Source organism: Mustela lutreola, chromosome 10 (assembly GCF_030435805.1).
Source record: "Mustela lutreola isolate mMusLut2 chromosome 10, mMusLut2.pri, whole genome shotgun sequence".
NCBI classification, from domain to species: domain Eukaryota; kingdom Metazoa; phylum Chordata; class Mammalia; order Carnivora; family Mustelidae; genus Mustela; species Mustela lutreola.
The window spans coordinates 22,440,325-22,450,944 of NC_081299.1; the positions used below are offsets into that span (position 1 = coordinate 22,440,325).

At 55.2% G+C, this 10,620-nt stretch overlaps 1 long non-coding RNA gene across 1 annotated transcript; it reads left to right on the forward strand.

The window, feature by feature from the left end:
* Positions 1-467: 467 nt before the first annotated feature.
* LOC131810233 (uncharacterized) lies at positions 468-3,714 on the forward strand. Its single transcript, XR_009345487.1, has 3 exons — positions 468-2,006; positions 2,085-2,786; positions 3,156-3,714. It is a non-coding gene; the product is annotated as an uncharacterized LOC131810233 (long non-coding RNA).
* The last annotated feature ends 6,906 nt before the right edge of the window (positions 3,715-10,620 follow it).

Sequence of the window (10,620 nt, forward strand, 5' to 3'; positions counted from 1 at the left end):
ATGCTATCCTGAGAGCAGGGAGGGGAGAGAGTAGGAGGGTCAGTAGGGAAGTGGGGAGCCTGGATCATGAACAGCCCAGGAACCTGGCCCAGGTGGGCTCCCTGCAGGGGCCTCCGTGATGCAGGGCAGCACTGCCCCAGACATCACTGTCACCATGGTGTCCCGTCGGGCACACAGCCCCTGGGTGGTGCCTGGGTGGCCGCCTGGGATCCAGGGACCTGACTCACTGCGGGTCCTAAATCTGGCGGGACTCCATCTGATCGTCACTGTCACGACTAAGAACAGCCTGTGACAGCCATCCACTCAGAACATCAGCTGCGGGCCCGGAGAAGAAGGCAGTGGCTGAAAATGGTTTGGCAGGATTCAGAAGGGAAGAAGGGGTAACTGGAAGCCTGGGGGTGACTCGGGCTGGCGGGCTGGCTGCCTATCCCGGGGGTGGGCCATTTCTCAGCCCCAAAAGTCTCCACTCACCGAAAATTAGAATCAGAGCATTCAGAGCAGGGTTGAAACATAATGTTACAATATTCAAATCTCCCCCAGCCCACCCTGGGTCTCCTCACGGTGCCTGTCACCACCTGGCATTGTCTGCCATTGCCCCATTGCCCCCAGCAGAAGAGTGGCTGAGTCCCACATGCCTAGAAGAGCCTGGCACAGAACTATTAGGCAAATTTGCGGTTGGGAGAACAGACCTCAGTTTACTCCTCTGTGAAAGTCAACTGTAGGGTCTCTCCCCAACTCCAAACCCCCAACTCTCTGGGAAGCTGGGAGGACCAGGAGGGCTGGAAGGGTGGTGAGGAGCCCATGTCTTAGGGGCAGGTGCTGGCTGCGGTGACAGCAAGCCCTCCGCCCCCAGCAGGGCATGTTCTGTTTCACACTTGGGGCCCCCGTGCCGGCCAGGAACTTCATGTGCAGTTCTTAAACGGATGTACCTGTAGGTGTATGATTGTTAGAAACGGATTTTGCTTATTTCAGTAAAACTATAAATATGGAACTTATTAGCCATCATTATCATATGCTTACATTCTGAAAGGCTATATAGTGTATATTATGTCCTCAAAGAGTGGAACTTGCCGATTATGATCAAGAACAATGACAGCACTGATTACATTGTTTATTCATCATCTTGGAGAGGGAGAGCAACAGGGACCACGGACAAATATCCCCACACTTCAGACAAGTTCTGGGGCCCTGGAGCTCTGGAGGGACAGATATCCGGGTGAGAATGTAAATCTACCCCAGGCCCCAGCCTGGGACCCTGGGGACACTCACCAGGGCCAGGAGGGGTCCCCTAGGCACCTGCCCATGCCGGCTCCCGCCAGGCCCCGCAGTGGGTCAGAGCACCACAGCTGGCATCCATTTGCCCTCACTTGTCCTAGGGTCACCATCCTGAGCCTCAGCTGCAACATGGGGATGGAAGCAGCTCCCTCGTCACAGGGGTGCTGGGAGGACTCAGTGAACAAGCAGGAGGGAAGGGAACCCAGCCCACGGAGGAAGCGATCACCCGTGTGAGCTCCTCTTCAGCCCTTGTCACGCCCGGGACTGTCACGGAGGAGGCATGGGCCCATTTTACAGATGGGGCTCATCACAGCAGTAGCTCACAGGTGTTAACACCCCCTCACACCAGGTGCCTCCGTGCACGACGTTGTCACCTGCACAGGGGAGGAGGCTGCACAGTGGACCAGATCACACAGCCTGTGGAGGACTGAGGCTCAGTGTAGGGCTTTTGGCCCCCAGGGCTGGGTTTGGGGACCAGCCCCGAACCCACCCTGCTGGGGACGCTCTGTCACAGTGCCAATGAGAAGGTGGTGGACACGGGCAGCTGCTCACCCTGCAGCCCACCCCTTCTTCCTTCACCTGCAGAGCCCTGGATTTGTTCTTCAGCAAGAGACCTGGTGGGCCTCTCCAGCCCAGGGGAGAAGCCAAGCCAAACCTGGCGCGCACGCCCCCCTCCTGCACCTTCTCCAGACATAGGCTTTAGGAGAGGGTGTGTGATCCAGATCTGGCTGGTAAGAGGGAAAACCTGATGGTAGAGAGAGAGCTTCTGGGAAATATTTCTTCTACCTCACTCTACTCCCTTCCTCTAGACTTGAATGTTGGCCTGGGAGGTGATGTTTGGAGCTGTGGCAGACTTCTTGCTACCCTGAGGCAATACACTAACGACAAAAAGCCAACAGCCAAGTATGGTAAAGAGGAGCTGGTAAAAGACCCTGGGTCTTTGCTGATGTCTCTGAGCATCTGACCAGGCTGCAACCACCTTCCTCCAGCCAACAGATTATGTGGGGACATCTCATGTCTCAGTTGTTTAGGTGACGGTTTTTCAGTTTTCTGATACCTGCTGCCCATCCACCTTAACCAATGGAGGTGCCTCCTCTGTGCCCCACGCGTACCTGCCGGAGCCCCTGCCACACAGGGTCATCACCTGCCACCCCTTCAGACCTGAGAATCCCAGAAGTGAGGGTGGTGTCTTGGAGGTCTTTTTAGCTCCCGAGTGTCACATGGGACACGAGGCACAGCGATTACCACAGCATAAATAATATGAAGGAAGAGAAGAAGGAAAGAACAGTTAATAAATGAATGATCATAGTGAAGGTGGAGTTGCTTTGCAAACTGTGAAGTGCTGGGCCCCAGTGCCGGTGAGGTGCCAGCCTGTGGATGCCTGTGGGGGATGGGAAGCTGCAGAGTGGAGAGCCAGAGATCAGAGAAGATTCCTCAGAGTGAATGACACCGTGTCTTCCTCCCAGACGCCCCCTGCCTCTCCACCCTGCTGCGCAGACCACAGATACCAGGTCAGTGAACACCCCTGCCCCCCTCCTACCCACCCATGCAGGATCCTCTGAGCTGCCAGAACCTCTGACAGCAGGTACCTCTGTCCCTGAGCAGAGGCCGAGAGGCAGGCTCTGTGCTGCATCATTTCTCTCCACAAAAGCTGTGAGTAACCAGTGGCTATAATGATGCCTGCTGCGATTCTTTGTGTTACTTTTTCAAGGTGTAAGGGGAGGGGGCACCAGGAAGAGGGGGAGGAGGGGCACCAGGATAAGAGGCAGCAAGGAGGAGTGGGAAGAAACTGATCGGGGCCAAGGGCTCTTGAAAATTCTGCTCCAGGTTTCCCAGGGACACTGGATTAAAGGATCATTTCAAATGAATTCTGCCATCAGGGTAAGAGATCTGCTCCACCCCCAAGATGCCTTCCACTGACAGCTGGCTTCAGGAGATTTGACAGAATTCATTTTTCCAAGCAGACAAGAGGGATCTCAGTATTAAACAAAACAACTTCCACCACAAGAACTCTGTTAACTCCTTAACTTCATGGCAGTGTGGGGGTGGGGTGGGGGGAGTTTCTGGCAAAACTGGGAAGTCCCTTGCTTCCTCTGAAGGGCTGCCTGTGGTGGGGCGAGCATAGATGGAGGTGACCGAGCCCCTCCTCATGTCTGCCTCTCTGCCCTCTGGGTTGCCCTGGGGAACCAGCCATGCAGAGCCCTGACCTGCCAGAGGTGGAGGCTCGGGGCCTCAGCCTCCCCTCTGTTACCCTGTTCTGGCTTTCAAAGCTGCCATATCCCCAGGAGACACGTTTCCCGTGTCACCTCCTTTTGTCCACAAGGTCCCCGAGTGTTTACCTCTGTGTGGGACTGCCGGTAGTCACTCATCCTCTCTGACCTCAGGGTCTTGGCTGTAAAAACCACAGACTGGATGAGATTTACTTCCAGAGCCCACAGATGTGAGGGTCCCACAGCAGGAGGCCAGGGGACAGCGGTCCCCAGGAGACATGCAAGGGTGGGGGAGGGGGAGGAGAGCAGGAGGCTTGAGACACAATCCTGCGTGGCCTGACAGGGGCATCCCGTGAGCATCTGTGGCCGCTGTCATGTTGTCCTTAGTTGGGTAAAGATGCTGGCTCTGGCCAGACAGACTGGGTTCAAATCCCAGTTCCACCACTGACTTGTTCTGTGCCTCCGCTGCCCCATCTGCAACCCTGGGATGATACTCACACCGGCTTCCCAGGCTGAGGGCAAGGTGATGCTCATGAAGGGGTGGCTGGGATGGTGGCGGCGACGACGGTGATGGTGAGGTGGTGAGCATAACGGGGGAAACTGACAGTGACGGCGGTGACGATCTTGACCATGGGGAGGAGGAAGAGGAAGAAGAAGATCCCACCCCTCGCCCCCGGCCCCAGAGTGATGAGAGCATTAGTCATTACACTAATGACGGCTGGCCCCAACGGGATGTTTCCTGAGCTTCTTCGCCTCCATCCCGCACAGGACAGGTGCCATGAGTGCTCGCTGTGCCCCCACCTGTCACCTCCACACCCTGAGCTCCCAGCCCTCCCACCATGCCCTGCCAGTAGCCCAAGCCAGTGGTGTCCTGGCTCATCATAGAGTCCACCAACCTAAAGGAGAGCAGCTCCAAACAGCTGCTCCCCTCCCACTGGCAACCCCAGTGCGTCCCTCTGGCCCCTATCCCATGGAGTGAGAATGACACATGCCCCAGCCTTCACTTTGGGGGCTTTGTAAGGGGTGGATACAGTGGGCCCTCAAGAAGCAGTCATTGACCCTCCCGGGACCCCCGCTTTGCAGAAAGCCTCTGCAACACACACCAGGTCAGCTTCCCTCCTCCGACCCAAACACGGTCAGAGATGCCCTGTTTTCAGAATCGGCGAGAACAACAGGTGGAGGCTTCAACTATGGAAGCACTACATCTACACATGTGGTCCCAGTAGCATTCAAATCAGGCAACCCCCTGCCTCCCAGCCAAGGGCTGAGCATGTGTGCACACAGGTGTGTGTGTGTGTGTCCGTGTGTGTGTGTGCAGGGCCCCATGTTCTCCAAGGTCTCCAGTGCGCCCCCTGACATTGTCTCTGAAAGCGATTCCTCCCAGCCATCAGGCCACAGGGACAGGCAGAAAGACCAGCCCTCCACTAGCAGCCTCCAAATTATGTTTTGGTTCCTGTCCACTTGGCCTCACCTGCAGCAGGAATGTGCTTTTTCAAAATAAACTTCGTGATTACCTGGGGGATCACATTTCACACGTTTGTTGATGAAAGTGTAAATGTGTACAATGTAAATATTGCAGTGATAGCTTAATGTTTGTGACTTTTTTTTAGTGTTTTCTTGATATTTTTATAAAGGTTTTTTTTTTAATTTTATTTATTTATTTGACAGAGAGAGATCACAAGTAGGTTGAGAGGCAGGCAGAGAGAGAGGAAGGGAAGTAGGCTCCCTGCTGAGCAGAGAGCCCGATGCTCATGACCCCAGGATCATGACCTGAGCCAAAGGCAGAGGCTTAACCCACTGAGCCACCCAGGCGCCCCTGTTTTCTTGATTTTTCCAATTTCCTGGGAGCCTTCAAGTGGGGAGGAAGCTGGGCTGCTCTGAGCACCGAGAGGCTTGTGCTGGGCGGCGTGGGTGTGGAGGATGGCGCATTACCCCACAGCTGTGCCCCCGCCCCAGGCACAGAGCCTTGTTGAGTATGGCGGCAGACACACTGGATGCATGCCTGTGGAGTCCAGTCCTGTTCCCTTCCTACTTCTTGGATGGAAGAGGGAGGAAGTTGAATGAGCAAGCGACTCCCTACCAGCGGAGTGCGAGAAGAAGCCATGCCATCCTCGTGCTCCCCAGAGCCCCGCCCAGACCCTGGCATGCAGGGGGCCCAATAGAGATGTTTGTTGAATGGATCAGTCATGGTCCTCTGACGGGTCCCTGGAGGTGGTGACCCATGGACGGTAAATGGCTCAAAGCAGAAATCAGAAGCCATGGTCGGGGGCTCAGGGAGCCCTGGACACTGAGGGAGGGTGGGCGGGTCAGGTGGGGTGGTTCTGAGTCACCCCAGGACAGGCCTAATCCTCTGCAGCCACCTGAGTGTCTGTTCTCTGGAGGGGAGTAGCTTGGGAGGTCCAGCTGCTCTAACAAGAACCTGGTGGGCAGACACCCCTGCTTTGTCTCCCATCTGCCTGTTACTAAGTGCCGCCCACTTCTTCCCCTACAGGATTTTACTTCCTTGTGTCTGATGCCGCCCCGTCCCCATCTGCAACCCCTCAGCCCCAGCTAGGGATTCTCTTCCTGACCACACCCTCCCAGACCTTCCCCTCCTCACCCCCTTCCATGGTTCTCCAGGCTGCCCTGCCCACCTTCTCCTAAAGTGTGACCACTGCCCGAATTCCTGCAGCGTCACAGGTGGGTAGTGCCCAGGGAGCTGCAGGGAATGAATGCGGCTCCGAGCTCAGGATCAAGGAAGCCAGTGCAGACCCAGATGAGCAGCGGAGATGAGCTCGTTGCCTGTGGCCTTGATGGTGTCTCTCTGAGGTCTGGTGAGGCCTTCAGAGCCTCAGAGGGAGGCTGTAGATATAGCCCCTCACCCCGCACCCCTCTACAAACCCAAAGCTCATTTCAGGCATGGTTGGTCATACGGGACTCTCGCTGGAGCCTTCAGATTTTCCAGTAGTCCCCAAGGCAGGGGCATCGGGGAACGTGGAGCCTGTCACCAGGCATCCCTCATTTGCCCATTCAGTGGTAACAGTGGGTACCGAGCTCTGCTCCCTGCCCCTCCCCCCCAAGGGACACCGTGCTAAGTGGATTACTCACAGCCTCCCATTTAGAAGTCACAAACCCCAGAGGCAGCTGTTATCGTGGTCACCGTTCTCACAGAGGAGGAAACCAAGGCTCACCCGTGGTTGCTAGTCATGCAAGGCAAAGCCAAGCCCTGAATACACTTCAGCCCATCATCCACGCCAGAAACGTCGCTCCTGTGCTGTATGAATGCTGTCACGTCCACCGTATGTTTGCACGGGAAGTGGTTTTCAAAGGTCACTTCGTTCTACCTTCCTATTTTCCAGGCTAGAAGTAGACACCTGGAGGAGCTGTCGCTAACACAGGGGTTTGCCACAGTCAGAATCAGGCCTGAGGCTAGAAGCCCGTCTGCTCGGCCCAGCAGGCTCTATGTCTGCTGGGTCCGGGAGTGATCCGTGGCTGCTGGGTCCAGGTGTGATCCGTGGCTCCTGGCTCAGGTGTGATCCATGGCTGCTGGGTCTGGGCGTGATCCATGTCTGCTGGGTCCGGGAGTGATCCATGGCTCCTGGGTCCGGGAGTGATCCTTGGCTGCTGGGTCTGGGTGTGATCTGTGTCTGCTGGGTCCGGGTGTGATCCGTGGTTCCTGGCTCGGGTGTGATCCGTGCCTGCTGGGTCTGGGTGTGATCCACATCAGCTGGACTCAGGTGTGATCCAAACCTGCTGGGCCCAGGTGTGATTCTGTAACCAAACCAACGTGAGTTCACTCTTTGGTGTGTCAAGGAAACTATACCAGACGAATTGTTGCACAAAGAAAAAACTTTATTTGGGGCAAATATGAGGACCACATGGAATAGCTTCCAAAGCCATGACTCCCTAAGAGAGGGTGAGTAGGCACCTTTTGTGTAGGGTTAGGATGAATGTTTCGCTGGAGAAGCCTTGACATTAAATGTGGGGGGGGTGTCACCCATGTGCCCAGAGGAAGCATGCCTAGATACACATTGCACTTTATGTGAGTGAGGCCAAGGCTCCTCCTGGGGTAGAGATTTTAGTATTGTAATGAGGTAAAGGTCATTATAATAATGATCATAATGAGGCACCATTCACAGGTTAGCTCAAAGATTCTGAGTGGTCTGGGCTGGCGGTAGGTCTTGGCAGGGCTGGCACCATCACCTAAGGGATGGTTTCGGGTTTCATTGGCCAGAGGTAAGCCAGGGGGAGGAGCATAAGGAAAGATAAAAAGACAGCGGTCAGTGAGTACAAGACAGCGGTTAGTGAATACAAGCAGGTGCGCAGTAAAGGGCAGGTCTTGGGGTAAAGCTGGTGACAGATCAAGCCGGGGCTGTGAGGTTAGCTTGTTGTGCCTGGTGGTGAGACCACGCCCACACGCCAGCCCCTGCTGTCCACCAGTTCGACCAGCAGAGGATGGTGCTGAGGGTGGGCAGCTAAAGAAGCAGGCTTACGGGGCTAAGTCAGTGCCCTGCGAGACAGCAGAGGAACAAAAACAACACACTGAGGCCACCATTTGCTGAGTGACAGGCACAGCACAGCACTAAAGGCTTTACTGGCATCATCTCATTGAATCTTCCCACGACCTTGAAGTCACTGGTCCAAGGTCATGGGACCAAGAAGAGGTGGAGCCCAGAATTGAGCAAAAGCCCTAGTTACTGAGAACTTAGAATCAGAAGGGCTGCGTTAGCAGGTAAATAGACAGGGAAGCCCCACATGGGCACCTCTGCCATCAGGAAAACATAGTCATTCCTTACGGGGATGCGGAGCCTCTGTGGACCCCAGCCGGGGCAGTCAAGTGCAGTAGCACCCAGCTGGCCACACCGGGGGTGTGCTGTGAACCTAAAAGACACCAGATTTTAGGGCTTAGTATGGATAAAATGCGCATTATCTCATTATCAATATTCTAATATTATCACATGTAGAAATGATGTATTAGGGTCAATAAAACACATTCTTAAAGTAAATTTCACTTTATTAACTTCTGTAATGTGACTACTACACAATTTAAATCTGCGCATATGGCCTCATTATGTCTTTATTGGACAGCACGGAACTGAACCCTAAGTTCAGGCTGACTGCTGACATCCCACCTGGAGGGGAAAAAAGTCTCCTGCCTCCCGTGGAAGCCCCGTGCTGCTCTTAGAAGGCAGGCGTCCTAGTGGTGTCCTATGTGCGGACCCTCACCCGCATGGCCCCACTGTCCACTCCTCAGTGCCCATCACAGCAGCCCCGACACAGGGCAGGCCTCTTGTGAATGCTGCTGGCGGCATTACCACCATCCGCTGACATTACACAGAGGAGGAAACTGAGGCTCAGAGCATCAAGGTTCACACAACTGCTGAGTGGTAGGGCCAGATTCAACCCCATTTGCCCGCCCTAACCCCAGGCAGCCCGGACTCAGGCATCAAGTCAACTCTAAGGGTGTTTGAGGGCACCGTGACCCACCAGCCCTCAAGGTCACAAGGGTGTCAGACTCACCAAAGCATGCACTTCACAAACAAAGCATAGACTTTAGGATCCAGCGTCCCACCATCCCAGATTCCCCTGCTCACAGAACCAGAGCAGCTTCGACACACAGACTCCCACAGTCAGAGCACCAGGGAGTCTGCAGATCATAGAAGGGGCATGTTTTAGACCCACAGACCCTGAGAAGCCCAGACTCCAGCAACCATAGACCCTGGAATCGTGAGATCATGTGTTACACCCACGAGGGCTCATATGAGGCCACCCAGAATGCACGGCAGGCAGCGGTACAGTGTAGACACTGAGCCTGCCCAGAGTGGGATACTCAGGACCTCAGTCCTGAGCTGTGTCTAGAGGCCTGTGTGGCCCTCACTCTCCAGCTGGATGGAGCTGTGGCTGGGGGAAAGGTAGAAGTCAGACGCACACCTAAAGAGAGGTGGTGGCCTAAAGACAGAGGCTGTCTGCACTGGGAGGCACAAGATTTCACAGGAAGAAGTTCTGATTTTCTGGGACATCCTGGAGGGCTTCCTGGAGATGGTGTGTTGAGAGCTGGGTCCAGAGGAAAAGTGAGGTTAAACTCTGGACTCATGGTCAGGGGTGCGGGTCAGGGGTCCCTGAGGAAGATATTCCACACAAAGGATGCATCTTGAGCAAAGTGTGAGGCACACTTGACAAACCGCGAGTGTTCTGGAAAGTCCGTAGCTCAGTGAGGGGTGGGCATGAGGGTCTAAAGAATATGAAGCTGTACAAACAGTTGTGGATGCATCATCGGGGGCTGGGCACGCCGGCTTCAGTTGGCCCTCTTGATGCTACCAATAATACGAAATACTGGAGTATCGGTAGTGTTTGGGGAAAGGGAGGTGACAGGCCAGGGTTGCCCTTTACTGAGCAGATACTAAATACTGGACATCATTAGAACACATCAAAACATTTCTCACTTTTTTGTAACTCAGCCCCTACAAGGCAGCTGTCATGACCCCCATTTGAGATGTAGGGAACCGAAGCTCAAAAAGGGAAAAAATAAATAAATGAAAATAAAAAGGAAGACAACTTATTCTCCATCACAAGGCTGGTGAGCAGCGAGGCCAGCAAGGGCCCCGGGGCTCTCCACCACCAAGGCCCCAGATGACCGAGGGAAGGGAGGGGACCGGAAGGCGATGCCAGGTGTCCAGGGGGACGTGACCAAGAGTAAATGAGGGAAGCTGGGGGAGGGGAGGCGGGGAAGGAGGGAGAGTGAAGCCTGAGGGCCCCAGGGGCTCAAACAGGCAGAGCTGAGGACACAGCAGGCTTGGGGAGGGGTCAGGGAGGCGGTTGGGTCACATCATCCGGTCACCAGAGCCAGCCTCTGCCAGGCTGGGGGTCCCGGTCCCCTTCCGCTGCAGCAGGCGCTGCTGGGCCACGGGGAACGCCACGAGGAGAAGTCCCAGCTCGGTGACAGACCCTGTTCCTAATCAGTGATGGGGCCTCAGCCCTCGTCAGGACTAATCACTGGGTAATGACATGTGTACGTAAACACTCCCCAGAGGACTGAAGGGGCCCATCGGGCCACAAGAGGTCTCCATCCCACCCCTAGGACCTTCCACAAGGACCCAGACTCACTTCTGCAGGATGGGGACTTTGGAGTCGGCAGACAGAGGTCCCTCTCTGGCTG